This window comes from Phalacrocorax aristotelis, chromosome 5 (genome assembly GCF_949628215.1).
Source record: "Phalacrocorax aristotelis chromosome 5, bGulAri2.1, whole genome shotgun sequence".
NCBI lineage: Eukaryota > Metazoa > Chordata > Aves > Suliformes > Phalacrocoracidae > Phalacrocorax > Phalacrocorax aristotelis.
Window position 1 is genome coordinate 56,216,869 of NC_134280.1, and position 20,752 is coordinate 56,237,620.

General features: G+C 36.0%; 1 protein-coding gene across 11 annotated transcripts in view; it reads left to right on the forward strand.

Annotated features, from left to right (window-relative positions):
* The window catches only part of SOX6 (SRY-box transcription factor 6), a 379,848-nt gene that overhangs the window by 108,674 nt on the left and 250,422 nt on the right, over positions 1-20,752 (forward strand). For 2 of the 11 annotated variants that reach the window (XM_075094699.1, XM_075094706.1), the window contains exon 1: positions 3,990-4,556. The exons of 8 other annotated variants lie outside the window; for them this stretch is intronic. The gene's annotated coding sequence lies outside the window, so the exon portion shown is untranslated. Of the gene's footprint in view, positions 1-3,989; positions 4,557-20,752 lie in introns of those variants that run through there. One more of the 11 variants, XM_075094695.1, reaches the window with a different exon arrangement.

Here is a 20,752-nt window from a genome sequence, read left to right on the forward strand (position 1 = left end):
TTCTGTCAGTGTCTGTTTTAATTAAATAAGAAACACTAGCAGAAAGATATCATGCACAAAGCTGTGATTGGAGAAAGAGGGTTGTCTGATCAGGGCAGGATTAAAAAAGGCTTTACTGTTTTGTCCTTTTGCTCTAGATGCCATAATGTAGGTTAAAGGAAGAAAACTTGCCTAATAGTTTAGCACATTGCTCCCCATTACAGTATTAAAATAACCAGATTTACCAATGAAACTGTCCCAGACATCCAATTAATTATATACAGAACATTCACAGACAAATGGTACAGCAACTTCGTTTGAGTAATTTGACACATTGATATGTTTGGGACTGTATAGACTGTTGGCCAGAAAGTGTATTCAAGTGCAGTTTTTTCTATTAAATAAAACATTGAGTAAAATTATTGATGAATTTAGGTTCTTTCTTTCTTTTAGTACTTGTGGCTTACAAATTGTAAACATGATCTATTTTAACCCTCCGATTTTTTAAAAAATTATTTTTCATTTCTCAAAAAATTAAGATAATTATTTTAAAGTGATGAATTAATAAATGTCGTAACATCTAGCTGGTTAATATTGCTAAAGCAATACATATGTGAGAGACTCTTCCTCAAGGTAGTGTTTCAAGATCCCTGTGGTGAGAGTTTTCTCCCATATCCAGGCCATTATTTGATGTAATGAAAAGAGAAAGTGTGCAACACAGAGATTGTTAATTAATTTAGCCTAACAAGATGAAGATAAATGAAGCAAAGCACAGACTGAATGAAGCAATAGGTCTTATTTACAATTTAATACTTCTTTATAGTAGGCATTTTTCAATTTACAACAGAAAAGACCCTGACTTTAAAGAAAATGTGTTCTGTGAGTACATGCAAGACAACTTTATATTACGTGAGCAGTTCTAAGGACTGCTGGAAATGCCTTTTGGGTTAACCTTTAACTTTAAGTTTTCTTCCCCTTTTTTCCCTCCTTGCATTTTTTTTCTCATTTTGATTTAGAATATGTTGATAAGAATAAGAAAAAATTAAAACCTAAACTTTTCCCATTGAAATAAACAGCAAAGTACCAATGGGTACAATTGCAAGTTCAAATTCTGTTGTTTCTGAATTTTTTGTTTATATTAATCTGAAATCATAGCCTATTTTTGAGCACTTTGTATTTAGAAAGATGCATTAAGAGAGGTAACTATAAAAAAATACAGTAAAATGTGACTTTAATCTCTGTTCCAAAGTGTAAATTTGTAATTGCTTATGTTTTCAACTATTCCATTGCAATGAAAGCTGAGAGGAATCCAGGATAGCATTATTTAACAATGATTTGATGTAATAAATCTATGATTTTTGATTTGGGAGAAGTTTTTCTTTTTCTCAAGATCACACTTATAGTAAATGTTTTGTGAAAAGCTGTAGAATTTCTTATCAGTTAAAAATAATGCTTAAAAGACATTCCAGAGGTTTTAGATATCTCTTCCTCCCAGTCCCAATTTTAAATGAAGAATATCCTTAGCTAACATTAAGTCATAATTTGTATCAATTCAGTCACTATGTCTTAAGGTATATTATTCAGTTTCCCAACTACAAAATTTAGGGTACAATTCTATAGAAGAGGTGGGGAAAAAAAAGTCTATTATTTTTAATATCTTTCCAATAGTCAAACAAAAAAGTCTTGTGTTGTGACTGGCTTAGACATACCTTTATCAGTTTGTTCTAAACTCAGAATTCTAAATGATGACCCAAAACATTAGGTGTTGTTTTTTTTTTTTGTTAATGAAACATCTTTTACAGATGAATTGGGTCTGTCCACTATTTGACCTTCTGTCATGATTTCTGTCGGCAAAGGAAATGCCTGCCTTCCTTTTGCAGAAGCTAGACAGGACAGCGTTATCTAGTGTCACTACAAGCAGTGGTCTCTACAAATAGAATTATTATGGTCCCTACGTTTTTATCTTGGGGGTCATGAACAAATCCATGCAACTGCTTCTAAAGATTTCAATAAATAGGACTTTTTATCCAGACAATTGCCTTTTATATTACTTTTAAACAAAACTACTAGTCCATCAAGAGTTTCAAAAGGAAAACAATTCTACAGAGTGCTGGTATGGCAGCACAGACCAATCATTATGGCACCCATTCTCCAGTCCTTTATTTTTCAAGTCCACAACAATAGGTTGTTGATTCAATGGACAAGACCAGAACAATTAAGTTCTCTGTTTAGCAGCAGTGCAGCATTTTAATGCCCTCCTCTAATAATGGTCTCATTATTGTTATTCTAAGACTGGGCCTCAGGAGGAGGAATATTTGCTGGAGGTACGTCATTATTTTGCAAATTTCGATTAGCTCATCATGTTGTCTGTACTGTGAAAATCGTAGCTAATTAGGGCAGTCAGTTAGCCTACCAGCTTTTGAGCTTATGAGTTAAAAGGTAGCACACTTGATAGGCCAATGATGTGAAAAAGGTGGTAAAAAGGGGGATTAGAGCTGTTGCCTTAGTAACTCTAACTTCCATCTGTGCAAGAACAATGGACCTGTGTTTCTCCTCCACCTTGGTGTAAAAATTGGTTTTGTTTCGAAAGGACGGGGCTTTTTATGACAATCTGGAATTCAGCCTAACGGGGTGTAGTTTTAGTTGTTAGGAGAGACCATTGGAGAGGATAGGAAAGATGAAAGGTCATGGCGAGCTCCAAGGACATGAAAGGTCATTGTCTCTTGTAACAATAGTGGATTGTTTTGTCCCATTATTTCCAGCCAACCACTCGGTCAGGTGATAGAAGAGATACCACCAGTTTAGTCAGGTGGAACAGGAGAGAAAGATAATGCACCTTGTAAAGAACAAAAGATAACTATAATTTGCCTTTATTAAACAAAATTGCACTTATTTGTGACCATCCTTTGAAAAGGGTTGTTTACTGACTTACTATTCCAGCCTGCTTTGTTCAGCACAGCCTCTGTAGGCCATCACATCTCTGGGAAGCAATCCAATGTGTTAGAAAATGTTGTTTAAGCTGTCTTCCCATGAAGAGGAGCCCCCAGGAGTACCACTGATGTGATACTTAACAATAAATTTAGTTGTTGTAGCTTTCTCACATTATTGGTGTTCTTAAAAGGTTTTCCTTCAAACACTCACAGAATAAAATTAACTATAAATATGAAATAAATTTGCTTCAATACTTTATAGCATTTTATCATAAATTCTACAGCACATATCATAGAAAGTTTACAGCAAACTGTATTAGGTGCTACAGAAAAGAGAGAGCAGTAGGCAGAGAGCAGAGACTTAGAGTTGTGTAAAAATAGATTTGCTATAGGACTGTTCTTATGCAAAGGGAAATAGATAAGTCTCTTCTGTGCTATGCAATAACTTTTGGAGACTGTCCCTTTGTCTAAGGAAAAAACAAAAGTACTGCAATATTATTCAATAAAACAGCTATAGCACAATCTACCATGAAAGCATATCCGTTAGTGAATAGAACTGCCATCTTATATTTTTTTCCTAGAGCATCCAAAAACCCAAGTCATTGTTTTCCAGGAAAAAAAAAACAGGCTTGCTTAAGATTTCTCCATTTTTTGCCATTTTTTTCAGCATTATGCCTCAGTCATCCATGAAACAAGTTTATTTTTCTCTTCCTCTTCCCTCTGTCCATAATCAAAGCACATCCCAAGGTCCATCTTATACCCCCCAAAGAAAGGCTAGTTTTTCTAGGTCAGGATTCCCAGACTGTTTCACCCTCCTATACTAGATCTCTAAACCCCTTTACTGGGTTTGTTTCAATCTTTTTACTCATTTCACAACAGAGTTACCGAAATATATTGAATTCTTATGAAACTGATAAAATGTATGTATTTTGCTACTACTACCTTTGAAAAATAAAATTATACATAATTGCTAGGTATCCCATCTTAAACTATTCTGACCTTATTTGAACTCCCCTTTTTAGCTATTCTGGGCCTCTCTTATCTCATTTTTAGTTCTGGCCACCCTTGCTCTTGCTTTCTGACGACACAGATGGATGGCCTTGCACAAACTGATAACTGTGGTAATTTCTCAGCACACTGTTCAATAATAAAAGACGTTATTTTCAGAATTCAGCAGGCGTGTGCTGTATTTACATGTACACCGAAGATGAGAGGTTGAACAGTAGTTTCATGGGAGCGTGCTGTTGTATGAGCCATTGGACTTTACAACTTTCAGTTTGTTGATGCATTGGTTTACCGGCTCTTAGGTTTAGTAAGTAGAGTCTTTAAGAGAAAGAAAGTCTTATTTTAAGTATTTATAAGCTTTTAGTTTTTAAAGATAACCTATTCTCTTCAGTTCTTTATTTGTCATGTAGATATTCTCATATGTTTTGTTACTTTTGTATTAAAATGAACTGAACAGTGTAGGCTGCTTAGTTCAAAATGGGAGCCCTGCAAAGGGTTAACCAGCAGAGAATTACAAATGAACTATCAGGAAAGTTGATTATTAATCCAGCAAGAGAGAAAATATCCTTCCAGTTAACAAGAATTAGTACCTGAAGAGCTGATAATATTGTTCAGGCTGTCGGTGTGGAATGGCAAAGCCAGGTAAGCTAGACATCTTCTGAAAGGAATAAAGTATTTTCTTTATGCTTTTTGCTGTAAGAGAGGCTAGTTTTAAAAAGAATCTTTGTTGATTTACTTAAACTATCAGCTTATGAAACAGCATATGTTGATCCTCAGTTTCCTGTAATGAATGAAAGAAACTAAAATTGTGCTTTAACTTTGGTAAGAAGATATATTTCTAAGCTATGCAATGTATGTAACTGAAATATTAAAACAATTCTTTACTGGTTTGTGGTTAAGTGTGAGAGCTGATTACAAAACCTGAAGAGTCCTTTGCAATTGCAACCTAACATATTACGTAAGTCTGTCTTTAGTTGTGCTTGAACATATTGTCGAGGTTTATGGAAACTTTTATGTTGCAGAGCAATTTCATTCACAGAGTTATTAGACTTCTGTTTTCACACTGTATGAATGATTTATTCAAGTTTGTTTTGATATTGTGAACATATTTGTGTTCATTAAAACCTTTTTTTTTTGGTGGGGTTTCAAAAATCTAAGATCTGGGGTTAGAAGGAAATGGATGTTTGGTAAACGTACCACTGTGTTTATACAGAGAAATGCAAACCAAACCATTAGATCAGGTGAACATAATCTTCTTATAATTTTGGTGATTTTGTAAAGACTCAAAATTCTGTCTTGGGAAAACTTTGAAATTTGTCTGTTTGCTGCTGATACTAATCAATAGGTATGACAAACATTTATTTTTTCAGTGTAATCTTCACTATTTAGTTTATTAGATGGTATGTATAAAATTTTTTAAACAATGGTCTAATACTGTAGAAATTAGAAAGTCTGTATACAGTATTTAATGACTTTTCCTAAGTTGTGTGCTGTTACTTAAATCAGTAGCTTTTAAAAAAATCCTGATTTGCTTGTAGAGTGGAATTCAATATGCGTATGATGTTACTACAGTATCTGTCTTGATGGAAAAGAGCTCACCATCTCCAGATTTTAGCCTATATCTATGAAATAGCCTGAAAGCTACATGAAAGGGATTGTGGTTATACAAGAATGAAAATACAGAAAAAAACCTGAAAGTAACCCAAAACTGAAGGCTGAGTCCCTGTAGCTGTTTAGTTCTAAGTGGTAACCTTTCATGAACCATATAGAAAGGAAGAAACCTTTTGATTCTGAGAATGGGATTAAGATATGGCCTAGGGCAAAGGAGGAATGGAAAGAAGGGAAGAACAGGCAGTGAGGAAAGTGAAACTGAGAAGTGGCGTTTGTCTGACAGGCTTCATTGTTTTGTGTGTGACTTTGGCCTACTAGAGCAGAGAGACAGCTGGTAGCCAATTTTTCTGAAGGGAGGCTCATCACGTTAGAGTAAATTAAATCCTAGCATTTGCTGATGATGAAGCTATCAGGACAAAAAACAGTGGCATTTTGGAAGCTATGCTAAATACTCAGATATACAGAGAGGCAAATAACTTCTTGTGACACATTTTATCTGAGTATTTTTAAGGAGAATGAGGACAACACAAATAAGGTGCTTTGCATGAATTTGAACAGCAGTATCTAGGAAATATATAAAGAGAAAGAAAACCAATGATGAAAAAATTGTCACACAGGAAATGATATACGTAGAAAAAACAAGATTGTAATTAGTGGAGGAAAGTAAGAAACTGATTAGAGAAATGAAGTTTCCCAGATGTTCAAGGAAGAAATTAAAGTTAAATTAGATAAGCTCTTTTAACTAGTATTGGAAAAGAATGCTTGTTCAGAACGGGAAAGCTAAACTTAAAATTAGAAAAGAGCTGGCAACTGAGTTCAGCTCAACTGTTTTCCTGCACGAGTGACTCTTTGGAATGCTCTGCTTGGAACATCATCAGGAACAACTAGTGTAGTGCTGTTGGGGGGAAAAAACATCCAGAATGAAACTTGCTGTATGCTTATTTGGAATGATTAAGGTGAATGTATTACTTATGTATGTACTAACCCACAAAATTAGACAAATTGTTTGGATTTTGAAGTAGGATTTCAGGATTTATTGCTTTTTGTATGTAAATGTAGTTGACATCTGAGGTCTTGCACTGTACTGGTTCAACTGATACACTTTAATAATTTTAACATTTATTGTAAGTATTAGCTTATTGGCAAAGCCCTATCTCATCAAATACTACCTGCAACTGAAGCAAAACAGTCTTGAGCCCCCACAACTGTAAGCCAGTGTAAATTGGCTATATTTAATTATTATAATTTAAATCAACTGTGATAAAAGTCATATTCTTGAATAAAAAATGGAAACAAAAGAGATCAAGCAGAAACTCTTTTTGTGCCCATTCCACTGACTTGTTTCAAATTCCACAAGATCATAGTATAACTTGTGGAAAAAAATGTCCCCCTACCAAGTCAGTTCAGTGTGGCTCTACAGCTGACGTGATCCTTGCTTTTGTGCCAATTGTAGCTTCTCAGTTGTGTATTAAAAAAAAAAAAAAAGTTGGATGTGTCTGGAATAGATTGATAAGAACATCATCTGATTTAGTGGAACTAACTTGACTAAGCAGGGTTTTCATGTTAAGTAAGATTGTCGCATTTTCTTCAATGCAGACTGTGTAGCTCCCAGCCTGTTTAAAGGCTTAAGGTTGAGAACTGATGAATTTCCAGAGGTCTCTGACTAACTAGACATACATCTGGAAACAGCTGCAATTTAGGGGAGGCTGCTGAAGCAGTTGGCCTGCAGCAAGCAAGCCATTCTTGCCACTACATGGTTGGGACAGTAAGATGAGATGATGGGTAGGGTGGAGCATAAGTATCTATACATTGCTTGATTCCCTACTTCTAAAAACCTGGCAGTAGCCAGCAATAAGCTTGCCTACAGAAGCAGATGGACAAAGAAAAGGTTGGGCCAGGTCATTTTTGTTCCTTGGACCACACCTTTTCTGCGATGACAGTGCTGGAGAGAGAATGTGTTTCAGCTCATTAGGAGCTCAGTGAGGCTATACGGATAACACTGAAGTATTTTATAAGATTCAGTGTAAAGCTGCATAGTTCAAGGAAGCTCATATCTTATTAGCTATGGCTAAGGTCAGTTATCCACACAATGAGGGGGAAACTCTTTCATAAACAAGTAGATAAATATGGTGCAGCTGGTGCTTAGCTGTGCTTCAGGCTGTTACATTACCAAAAGAGTTCCTGAACAACTCCGGCTTTTACAGACTCCTTACAGAGCGTCAGCAGCTTAGAGTGGTCAGATGTAAAATAACAAGGTTGTGTCATGAAAAAAGGATAAATCCAGGTGAACTGGTGACTTTGCATATAGGTGTCTACCTCCTAGAAAATATTAAAGACAAAATATACGAATATCAGAACTCTCCTTCAAGAAGAAAATAAATTGTAAAATGTTAGAACTGAAAAAAACCCCCAACCCTACCTAGCCTAAACACCTGAATAAAACAGGCCTAGTGTCCTGTGGGTCTGGTTTCAGCACAAGCTGCTAAGTGTTCCATGTTTTTCAAAACTGCCTGTTAGATACAGAGGTGTTTATTAGCGGTTGATCCATCTCTGATGACATAGAGACAAATCTTGTAAGACTTCATTTTGCCTTTAGGACTAGCTGTTTTACTGTCTTATGGAAAATAATTATATTTTAAACAGCTGCAAAGAGAGAAGAGCTTGAGAGTTAATTGATTCATGTGCTGCTAGAGAAAAACACTTTTTTTTCTTTCCTTTTTTCCTCATCAGAAGTAGGAGTTACATGTGTTCCTTATTACATCCAACATATTCCAATAGTTTTTTTTAAAAAGACATGCTCATGAAACAGTGAATTTCTCGAAGACACATTACTTTATTTTCGGCTACTAAATCCTGGAGCAATCAAACATGTAATTTTTCACCATCTGAATACAGTTCTGTGGTAGTAGTGGATGATAGTACATAACATCCATAGAATTGTAAAATGTAATTCCCTGGCTGTCTTTACTACACAGGCTTTGGTTGTATTTTTATAGCTGCTAGTGGAGAATCTGTTGGTTTTTCTTCCAAAGATAGTACAAATCAGTATCTGTGCAGTTATTAATTATTCTGGAGCCTTTAGACCAAATGTTTTAATTGTAGTAAAAAACCCACAAAACCAAACAAATAAACAAGACCCACAGCAAATTTGCTCTAAAACTGCATTCACCCAAGTTTGTCAGAGCCGAAGGACAGTAGATTGACTGTTGCCCCACAAATAGTTCTGTTTTACTAACCAGACTCATGAGATTGTGTTGTTGTGCAGGTGTTCAGTGTAGGAGGCAAACAGTAGTATTCAGAACAGAGGGGAGATTTGTCAGGGTGCTTCTGCTTAAATAGGTCAAACCAACCAAACTCTGTTGCGCTGGGAGAAGGCCAAAGCTGGGCACTTCAGCAGCAGCTATAATGCACAGATGCCACTGCTACTCAGTGACATCCTTTTGGTCTTTTTACCTCTGGACAGGGGTGGATAATGTAAAAAATATGTAGCAGTTTGTCTGCTGTCTAGTAGTTTATGTGCATGTGCAAGTTTCCTGCCATTTTACAGTGGGAGAATCATCTATTTAAACATCAGTGAGAATTGCAGCGGGCAAATCCTAACTGTTTATGTTAATTTTTTTTCAAAACAGACTTTTCATCATGACCATACTTGTTTAATTCCAATTTAAATACATTTGTTCTTTTTCCCTATTAACTTGGATTTAAAAAAAGCCATATGTATAAGCATACATCCCAATTTTTGCATGAAAAAAGTGAGTAAATTGCATGTCTTTGTTCTTGCTTTACCAGGGTAAGGTTTTAGCATTTATTGAGATAATATATGTGGTTTACTAGTGCTTATGCTGGACCTTTCTTGCCTGTGATTTTTCCATAGACTGCTGCTTCTTTGAAAGAAATATGTTTACTATGTTGTTGACTATTCTTTCTTCTTTCTACTTTTCCCATCAGTTGTAGTCCATTTAACGCTATCATCATGTTACAGAGCACAGTTTTGAGGGAAAAGAAGGTAGCTGCTAGTGACCCCATGACAACTGTCTGGTAAACATGATTACTAATTTAGAGTGTTGTTTAATGTAAAGGCCAAATAAAACTCTGCAGCAAAGAAACATTGTTTTGTTTAATATTCCTATTAGGAAGGGAGCTGTGGTGTTATAAGGAAGAGAATGATAAGCCTCCCTTGCTTGTCAGGATTCAGATCTAGGCATCTGGTGCATACTTGGCTAGACTTCCTTTTTCAAAGAAAGAGCTAAATTTTGGAATTGATGTCAGAGTCAACTAAAAAATAATCAGTAATACCAGTTTTTTTTTTTGTTTCGGGGAGGGTCAGATTCTGCTTTGAGCTATACTGCTACAGTTCTGAAGTTAGTATATGGACTTCATTAGGACTATTCTCTCCTGCTCCCTACAGCTATGGCATGTAATCCGGAGTTACTGTGCCCTTTGTCTTCTGTTATCTGCTTTTATCTGTTTGTAGGAAGCAAAGAAAGGAAAGAATACAAAATGACTACTTCACTTGCTAGTATCGACAATAATTGCTGCATTGGATGAGAAATGTAATTTTCCCATTTTCCTAAAACAGGTATTTTCAGGGAGTAAGAAGGGAAGCTTGGTGCCAGCAAATAAATTATTAAGCATTTTTCTGAATGTTCTTTTACACTGTCACACTATTGGCCTTTAAGGGTATGTGGACATGCCTTAGGTGGTAGATGATCATAGAAGTCGCAGAAATAAAATTGCCTGCCCACTTTCAACAGCATAGAGGCATATGTAGGAAGAATGTTTTACTTTACTTCACCTGTACTAGTGAAACCCAACTCATTTTCGGTTGAACTTTAATTCATCAGTGGTAATATTCTGATCTTCTGCAGCTCCAGCAGTGCAGCAACTTTTAGTTTGAAAGATGTGCCCACATGTCTGAATACATCTTCATAAATTATTAAAATCATACAAAATGTATTGACTGAGCCACACAGTAAGCAATTGAAAGAAAAAAATATAGTTATTGTTATTAAAAAAATATATTGCTTTGTAAACATGTACTGTAGTTTTTAGACCCGGACTAGGAAGTGATCCATGCTTTAGAAAACTTGTGAGCAAACACTGTGATCCTGCAATACACTATGTCAGTTACTGTAGTCCTCATTAATAACAATTAGCTTAGTGAATTCCTTCCATATTATGCATATGTGTGTCTGCCTAAACAACGTAAAGTGACATGCAGCTTATAGATCTTTTTATCTACATATTTTTATATGTGTGTATATAAGCATGCGTACATATACTTCCATACATGCATGCAAGTCCATTTTGTCCATTATTTATATGTTTTTCTGTGTATGTAAATATGTACATGTATTTGCATATATATGTATATGAACATACACATGCATCTGTCTAATGGTCATTTATGTACATATGCATAGCAATGCCCTATATACTTTTCATACTGGGCACAAAACTTCACACTTCCTACTTTCAGAGATGATGTTCTAGAATTTAGAGGAGTAATACCCTATCAGAAAAAATATTGAGAATTAGTTGATAAAATCAGCAGTAGATTAGAATGCTTAAGAGTCTTCCAGGCTGTTGTTAACAGTTTTACTTATTAAATGCATTGGTCGTTTCTAGCATACCAATAGACCTGTAACCATCCTGATGTTCTACCTTGCACTTTCAGAATTTCTAATATTAAGAAGGTAGAGAATTGGACACTGTACATATTAACTTATTACTGAAGATATTTATAAAATTGCTTTTAGAGATTATAGAGATTATATCTATGTACTTTGCCAGCTTTATTGTTTTTTACAAGGGCTTCAAGGGAACAGGCATAAGAAAATCGGTTTCTTGGCACTATCTGTAGTAGTACCATGCTCCTCATCTTGATACATCTCACCGAGAAGGGCTTGTGTCCCCTAATTTATGTGGTAGTCTGGAACATAATTCATTTTCTCATTGTTTCTGTTGCCTTCTGGGGGATAACAAAATCTTTTAATGTGATGTTATATTGTGAAAACTGAAAATGAACCTAATGAAAATAGCTTTCAGGTGTGTAATTAGATTTTTCTTTTAATGCTAGAAAATAGATTTTTATAGCTTTTACTATAAATGTTTCCTACAAGAGTAAGTAAGTATTAGTTCTGTTTTCTAGTATTAATCCTACTTTGCCAATCTTTACTAAGGGGTGTTTATTACTTTTCTGTCAAATAAAAGCTAATAAAATATACATACTTTACAGCTTGAACATATATGAAATATTTTCTTACACCCTTGAAGTCAGTGGCCAGGTGATCAACCCCAAAGTCACTTCTTTTTGTTAATATTCTAAGTGACCTTTTTGCTGAATTATATTTGTTCATATATTTCTTTAAAAGCCTTATAGCAGGTCTCTCTTGAATAACCTCTGTCCGTCCATAATCAGAGAGAAGTATAGTTGAAAATTTAGAGAAATGTAATCAATCCTTTGTTATGCAATAATTTTTTATTAGTGCTCAGAAGAACATTTGCAGGTTGAAAATAATGTCTAAAAAAAAGTGTTATAGCAGGTTACACCAGCTGTTGATGAGTATAAGATACAATATAGAATGAAGAATCTAAACATACACATTTCATTCTCAGGAAATTTTATCTATATAGGAAAAGAAGATCTAAGAGGGTACATAACAGAGTCAGAATCATATTGTCCATTGATTATACTGTTTACCTTATTGAAGAAACTGATTTTGGGGCAAACTACCAAATGCTGTCTTTTTGATGAAACAAATTTCACTCTCACCAGCTAATTAAGCTGAAAGTGTTACTTCACAGTATATATACTTGCTTAATACTGTTTCATATACAGAGGCTAAGAGTTAAAGTGTATTATGGAGCCCTAAGACAGAAGTCTCTTTTTTTTCTGATCAGTATATTCTGATCTTTTTTCCTTCTTTTTCTCTTCTTGCAACTCTAAGCAAGCGTAAACTAAAGGGTATGGCTTTTTTTTTCTGTAGTTGTTGCTATAAAAAAATCCTTGCCTTAATGCATCAATATTTTTGATAACATTACTGTTGATGTCTTTATTTTACTGACAATTTAATTTTTTTTGCATACAATTCAAGAAAACACTGGTTCTCATTATATGGATCTGCAGAGGTTTTGTCTTCAATTTGTGTTTCATGAAAGGTTACACCATAAAGAACTTGGCAGACAAGAAAAAAAAGCCTTATTTACTGCTAAAATAGGTGAGGCAATCGATGCAGCTTTCATTTTTACAACATACTTAAAACAATATGTTATGATCCTGCTCTGAATGAAAGGACCAGATAGTATCTGTCTTGAGGAATTGCTGGGATTTATGTGATTGGTAAAGGTTTGCTATCGGCCTGAGACCATCAACCCATTTTAGGGAACCATGGAACAGTGGTACATTTTATGTTCAGTAGTGACCAGAGAATCATGGACTAGTAATAAGGGGACAAAAAAGGTGCTTGTATTCCATTTCAGTTTCAAGAGCTTTATTCCCACTTAGCAACTTTTTGAAATCAGTTCCATAAACTTGTATAGGTAGTCATCTACTCCTTCTACTAGGTGATTGTGGGATTGCCGGTAATGGTTTGCCAGCTTTCCATTTTAGCTTGCAGATAGTCTTGTTTTTCTTATATTGTGGTACTATTTGATACTAGTGACATAGGTGAAGGCCCAAGGCTTTCCAGTCAATGGAGCGGTGTTAGTTTAATTTCAAGAAACCTCATAAACACCATTAACCTCCATAGAGGCATCTGCACTTTGCTTATAAATTACGTACATCAGACTACAAGGTCAAGCACATAATTTTCATAGTTTAAAAATAATATTGGATCAAGATTTTTAATACATTGGTTTGTTGCCTTATAGCCTTTTGATAGTGCCAGTTTTTCTCTTTGCTCTGTAACAAACACAGCATGGTTATCTGACCTTTGTTATCCCCTTGTCATAGTTTATAGGTTGATAACCATTCTATGAGCTACAAAGTGTGGACCTGCCCCTGCTGCATTCCCTGAAATAAAGAGAAAAAGAAAAACAAGAAAGAAAGAAAAAAGAAAGCCCTCTCCACTAACCATTAAATTGTAGGGTGATCTAGAGATAAAAGCAGAATCTCTTTTGTGCTTTTCAAATATTTGCCTGGCCTTCAAAAGGTATTTGCCTTTTGTGTTTACATTGGATTTATTTTTTTGGCCTACATGCAGAAAGAGAATGATACATTAAAGAATAATGGACAATAGAGAGGAAAACGCTCTCAGCTTTCACATCTAGCATGTATTTTCTACTTTAGGTTTATTTTTTTAATCTTGTCTACTTTTGTTTAAACAGAAATTGATGAGTATTGTAAAGGGTTGTAAATGTGAAAGTATCAGATGAAGTACAGCACAAGAAGATTATCTACAGGTTGGCAGGCAGTAATGGGAGTTGGCAAAGTGCCGTTCTCTACTTTGAAGCTTTGGGACCTCAAATTATTCCTCTGCGTGGCAGAACAATATAAGGCTTCAAAAGTCAGTGTTCTGTCATTTGCAGAATTGCTTTTGGCTGTTCCTGAAAGAGGCAGGTGAGGTTTGCATCTCTGAAGTTGTATAAATCTTCACCAAGGCAACAGGAAAGATGCCTTGGTTTGAAAGCTGAGGTCTGTGTCATATCATCTTCAGTTCTTTCCTTCTGGATGGCATTAAGGCTTCCTTGGAACCTGCATTGTCTCTTGTGGATTTGTTTTCATTGCAAGAACAGTTTTCAGCAAGTTTATATCAAATATAATTTGATATAAAAGCTCCTATTCAAGGGAAGCGCCACTTTGGGACAATAACTTGTCCAAAGGTTGTCTTTTTTGTTGCTCAAGTTGGTCCCTTTGTCATATAACATATTACTACCTCATCATGAAAAGCTTCTGATTTTGTTAGAGTGGAATCATGAAACAGAGATGTTTCCCAAATCTGCTTACTGTAATAATCAACACTTTCTGATGCCACTAACTTGAAAACAAACATGACCTAATGATTTAACTGAAGTATCTTGATTAATGTGCTTTAAAAACATGTGCATTTATAATAGATAAAAATATATTTCACCACATGTATGTCATAAAGCTCTTAGTATGTTACATTTTGGGAAAATTACAGTCAGTTAATAATGTGTCAGCTTCCCACTGTGTGCTTCGTAGGATACCGAATGGGTGTTACATGATTTATCTGCTGGATTTTGCAGGCTTTCTGTAGCGTGTCAGATGCCTTGCTGATTGCTTGGTGAAGCCTAGAGCATGAGCTCCCTCCTGCAATGTTTACTTTAAGGCAATCTACATTTGCTTAAAAGTATGACAGTCTTAAAATAAGATCACCTCCTCAAAACTTTCATAAAAATCTAGATACTTTTTAATGAGAGTGTTTTGTAATTTAGATGTGTGTTTGTGTGACAATCATAATTAACTTCATAGTTCTTAGAATTACACGGAATGGATTGTTAATGAAGCAAATATATTATATTGTTGCTAGAGTGATAATAATACTGTGAATAATTTATATACATCTCTGGGATTGGGGAGGCAGGGGGAAGTTACTTAATTCACATTTATTGACACTGTCCATAAAATAGTTAGAAGGATTCTCTTTCCTTTTACCACTTTCATTCTTACGTATTTCCTTGACCTTCTCATGTCCTCTCATTCTTTCATTAATAGAGAGAACTAATAGGCCACATTGATAAATGTGAAGTGTTGTTTTCCACCTGCAGACTTAGAAAGTGGGAATGCCCGGTTAAGTTTTAAGTTCTCTTTATTTGTTATTTTTCTGGTGATTTTTTTCCCCACTGTCTTTTAGGATTACAGTGGAACACTTCTGTGTGTTTGCATCCATGTCCTACAGCGCACACAGACTTGAAGATTAGTTAGAAGGTGTAGAAATTCCTATTTTCAAAAAGTGTAAAATCCTGAAGACGGTTGATGACTGGAGGTAAAAACTGTAGGAGTCTCAAGATGGCAAGCCATTTGAGCAAGGCATCGCTCTCTGTGGTGTTCCACTGTACTGCCATGTAGTATGCTATGTCAGGATAATATGGTTTAAACTGGATGGGTAAATCTCTGTGTGACTTTAAGGGCTTCTAACGCCAAATTGTATAGCAATTGGATTTAATAGGCAAAGAAATCGAAGGGAGTTTAGAAAAAGAGAAATTTTGTGAGTTGATGATTTAAGAATTGAGGCTTTTGTCTGACGCTAATAAAGGTTTCTGATGTCATTCTTTTTGTAGCTTTAATGTACATTACTGAAATAATTGGTGTACTTCTGTGCTTGTGTTTGCTATCTTGAATGAGGTATAGGTTTATAATTTCTGGCTTTCAGATTTAAATCTATGAACACAGCAAGAGCTCAATGAGTTCTGGTACTAATAGTCCTAGAATGTGGAGATTCTGAGCACTTCCTTGCAAATGGAAAGGGTCATTCATCTAACAAAAGTGGTGGAGAAAGAAATTTGCCAGAGTTGCAAAGAACCATTTCTGCAAAGGTCATGTAGAGTAGATTAGACCATAATAAAAATATTTTTGGGACAGCTTGGGATTTTGAGAGAGGTAGTTAAGAAAGAGCTCTGAGGATGGGTGTTTTGAGTTGTGTATTTCGGATCTATCTATCACTTTGTCTTTGATTTATCTCATGTGCAGTAAAAACATGCATATTGTGAATTATAGGCTTTAATCCCCTGCCTGGTTTCTACTGATACCATATATGAGGAGAGTGAAACTCAAAAAATTTTCATCTTCTCCAGACAATTACAATGGAATTATAACCCTTGTTTTCTTTCTGTTCCTTTTTCCCATTTAGTGTGTAATTATGTGTGTAAAGTAGGAGTGGTAGCAGTTTCTAGGATTAATGTTGAACAAACGTTTATGTAGTAAACTTTGTTTTCTCTTAATTTACAACTTCTTCAAACTCTCTTCTTCATTTAAAATTTACCTTTCTTTTCTTATAAATGCGTATGTATTTTGTGTTGGTTTGTTTGGAAATATTAGAGCATTGTGGGCAGTGTTTATGGAGCTATCCTATAAAGTGTTTCTTGTATGCAGAATGAAATGGTCATTTTATTTCTGTCTTGTATTTTTGCTTGTTTTATATATATTTGGTTGTGGTTGTAGTTGTATTTCTTTGGGGGAGGTGAATCACCAGTTTTCCCAAACAGGCTGGATTGGCACACTGCTGGGGCACCTCCAGAGAATCCTGTGGTTCTGCAGAGTGTGATATAATCTGTTAACGTTTGTAATCTTCTAGCTCAAAACTTGGAATGTATGGAATACTAAATTTACATCTGGTCATTTTTGTAACATTTCTGGAAAATATAGAGGAGGAGCTCCCAAATTCCTCTCATAGTATATTACCATGCAGAAATAATTTCTCTGCAGCCTTTCAGCTGGTTTCAAATGATAGCTTTCTGGTAGGTGCCAAGCAGATATTCTGTCTGTCAGGTGCGTTGATCTGCCTTTTACTCGTCTAAGCTTACCCTGGTCTCTGTGCTTGTTTCCAAAGTGCTGACTTCCCTCTGTCCCTATTCCTTCCTTCTTTCCTTCCCCACTCTTTGTGCTCCCAAAACCAGTGCCTGGTAAAGCCACCAGGAAGAGCCTCAGGCGTTTATTGACCCTGTTACTAGCCGTCCAAAAGGAGGATGAGTGAAAGTGGGTCTGTAGCCTCAGCCCCTCTTTAAAAAGGCTGGTTGGTGTCAAGGCCATTCAGACTGGTGGCATCTGCAGTGTGTGTGCTGCAGGGACCTGGGGAGAAATGCGGACCCATTCTCATTGGTAATCCAGGAGGTCTGCCTAGTAAAGCTGCACCTTAAAATACCTTAAGTGAAATCCTGATTCTGCTGAAGTCACTGGGCACTTAGGCATTAATTTTATTCCAGAAAGGATTTCACCAGTATTTTTATTTTGCAGCTGCAGTGTGTGGGGGAAAACCCTAAACCAAGATGAATGTGACTTCACATTGTGAAATACATTCTCTGCTAGCTTCATCCTTGCCTTCCTCCCATCTAAATAACTGTAAATGATGTTCTCTGTTAATAAGTGTGTACTTTGTCTAAATTGCATTTATTTTTCTTTTGACATACATACCATTTTACTATTAATCATCCTCTTCTCCTCTTCACTGTACAAAGACACTGTTGTGCTGATGGAACATATTTAATCTTCGGTATGTTGTATTTTAGTTCTATTGTTGCATTCTCATTTCTTTATGGAAAACCTTTCTTTATTGACTCTTAAATCATGGGTTAAGCCCTTATTGAAAACATTTTCCGTATGTGCTTCTTGCTAGAGAAAAAATTTCTTTTGAGGTTATAGGCTAGGCTTACTCAAATACTTCACTATACAGTAAAAATTCAGAGGTCTCCTATACGTTATCTAAAGCTAGAAATATACCCAATTACTCAGCAGCACATCATAAAAGAGATGCATACTATGTTCATGTCTGTCAGTGCCTTAAGTCATCACTCTACAGCCTTTTTTAAATTCTCTTTTTATTGAAACCAAGAAACAAAACAAAGACCAAAAAAAGGCAAAACCAACATCAATTAGATGTCAACATGACATCAAACAGCATAATATATCATAAAAATAAATGTATGATCTGGTGACTCAATGATTTCTGTCCATATGGTATTTACAGAGAAGTAAAGGCAAATAGCTACACATCTGTATCGAGAAAAATATCCAATATAAAATTGGCCATAGTGACAGCACTAGAAAGCTCTCAGCTGAGATTACCTGGAAATAAATAATAGGTAGAAAGGGAAGCGAGGTTCCAACAGTCTCACTCTTATAGGTATTTAGAGTTTTGTACAGCAAGCATTGTGCAGGTCTTATACATTATTATAAAAATTACTTTAAGGATGGAGATATTCTACTTGCTAGCGATAGGTCCAGGTTTATAGATGGGTGTGTAGTGCAACTGCATGCAGAGTCATGCAAAAGTGCAATTAGGAAAAAAAGAAATCTTTGGAAACAAATGTGATTATCTGTTGAAACTATTAAAATGAATACTGACTCCAAGCCTATTTCTGTATTTGCTGAAAGACATATGAAAAAGCCTCTTTGTATAAGTGCTAAGCACATTAAAAACATGGAGAATCAGTTAAGCCTTTAAAATAATAATCTGGGAATTCCATTCATTATTATAGTAAAGGGCATCATAACTTTATAGTAAGTAGGGAAGGGTGTGAGGGAGGTGAGACTGTGGGGGTGGGAACTAGAAAGCGAAAACCTACTAAGATCCAGAATCAAACACAGCCTCTGTTATTTGAATTTGTTGTTCATTTTCAATGGAGTGATAACTGCAACAGCTCAGCCTGAACTGCCTGGCTCGACACTTCCCTTTCTAAGGAACTTGGATGTGTTTCACAGCTTACATCTGGACAACAGGGTACAGAGAAAAAGCCACAAGGATAGACCACATATTCTCTTTGCATGCTTAGGACTTAAATCTCATATATAATAGATGTATGCACACAAAGAAACATACATGCATGTAGATACATACAGTTATATCTACACACACACATGTTCACATGTGTATAAATCCAGCTCCACATGAGACGACTTCTCTTGTTGCTGTTAGCCTCAGTTCATAGATCTATATCCTGCCTCTCCAGAGATACAAGAAGTTCCCTTCTGCAATTTTGTTCCTTTTCCCTATCCAAGTTGTCTTTTTATACAGCGATATCCAAGATCTCCTTTTGTTAATGTTATTACAAGTACAGCTATAGGTCTTAAAGGAGGTGATAAGTAACCCATTGGACCCGGGAAATGGTATTTTCTGTGAGAGCAGGGAATAAGTAATGAACTCCTCATCTTTCAGATCAGCGATAACCTCAGTGAGATCACTTGGTCAATATTGTACATCTCACTGTACAGCCATGTCTCATCAAAGTAGTAACAAAATGCATTCTTCACAGTATATGCAACTGGCTATTATAGATGGTAGAAAAGAGTGAAGCGCAGAGCCTGTGGGGAGATGCAGCTCCTGAGGGTAAAATAGCAGTATATTGAAACCTCAAAGGAAATTTAGGAAGGGATGGTGTGAGTGTATGCCTGTATGCATTGAAGTCTGAAGCCAGAAAACTATGAGGGCTATGTGGAACATTTCCTGGAGCTTACCACTAATAAACATGGCGGAATTGTCAGCCCTGCAATGTCCATACTTTCCTTCTGAACCTGTGTCAGCACCCCTGCAATCATCAGATAGTGCATCCTAACCAAAGGGTAGGAGGTTTTCTCGGTGTCTTTCTGCACATATTTGAGCACTCTCCCAGCTCCACGTTCTGTCCAGCTGAGGACTTTTCAGTATCCTTGGACAGTGCCACCCAGTTGTTTGGATGTCACAGTGCAGAGGACTAGGGGAGCTCCATTTTTGCCATCCCATTTTGTCGTTACTGCTTCAGGCTGTGAAAGGCTAAGAGTGGAAAGCAACTTAGTCATTTGACTTATTCATACACTCATTTATTTTGAGTGAACTAAGAGTAAACCACCAACTGCCATATCCCACAGTTTATTAAAATGGCTTATATAGAACACAATTGCAAATAACAACCAGTTCCTTTGTTTCCCTGCTCTGTCATGCTTTCATTGTAAAATATTTCTCAGTTTTTTAAATTGGGCTCATCCCATTCTCACACACAGAATATCCCCTCTGCCACCAAAACACTTTGCATATTATGGGCAACATCCCAGAACCTTTACAGTCAGCTGGAGTCTCTTCATTTACTTCATTTGGACATAGGTCTGCCTCTATCTGTGTTCAGCACAACTGAAATGCAACTTTTTCTGGAGCATGTTGGCAGCAATGACGCTATAGGCGTCGTTCCAGTGGAATGTATAGCAGTAGCACTGCAACCTGTAAGGACAGACACGACCTGGAGGACAGACAGGACTTAAAACTTTAACACTTCCTTCCAAACTACTCCAAAATTTCACTAGTGTAAATGCATCTCTCTTGGAAGCAGGAAAGATTTCATTCTGTTGCTCCAGGCAGGACTTTTATAAGTATAAGTAAACTGTCCCCTCTAGTTTTTCACATTGACTTATTATGCCACACTGGCAAGCTTATTGGCTATATTCTGGGTCTGTGAACCAGGCAGTTGCTGGAGATGGGTTGGCAGGCTAATATGGGCTGAGGTAGCATCAGCAGCAAGATTATTTTGGTTTTCACTGCTGCCTTAAGGGAAATTCCTGGAAATGTTTCTTTTATATA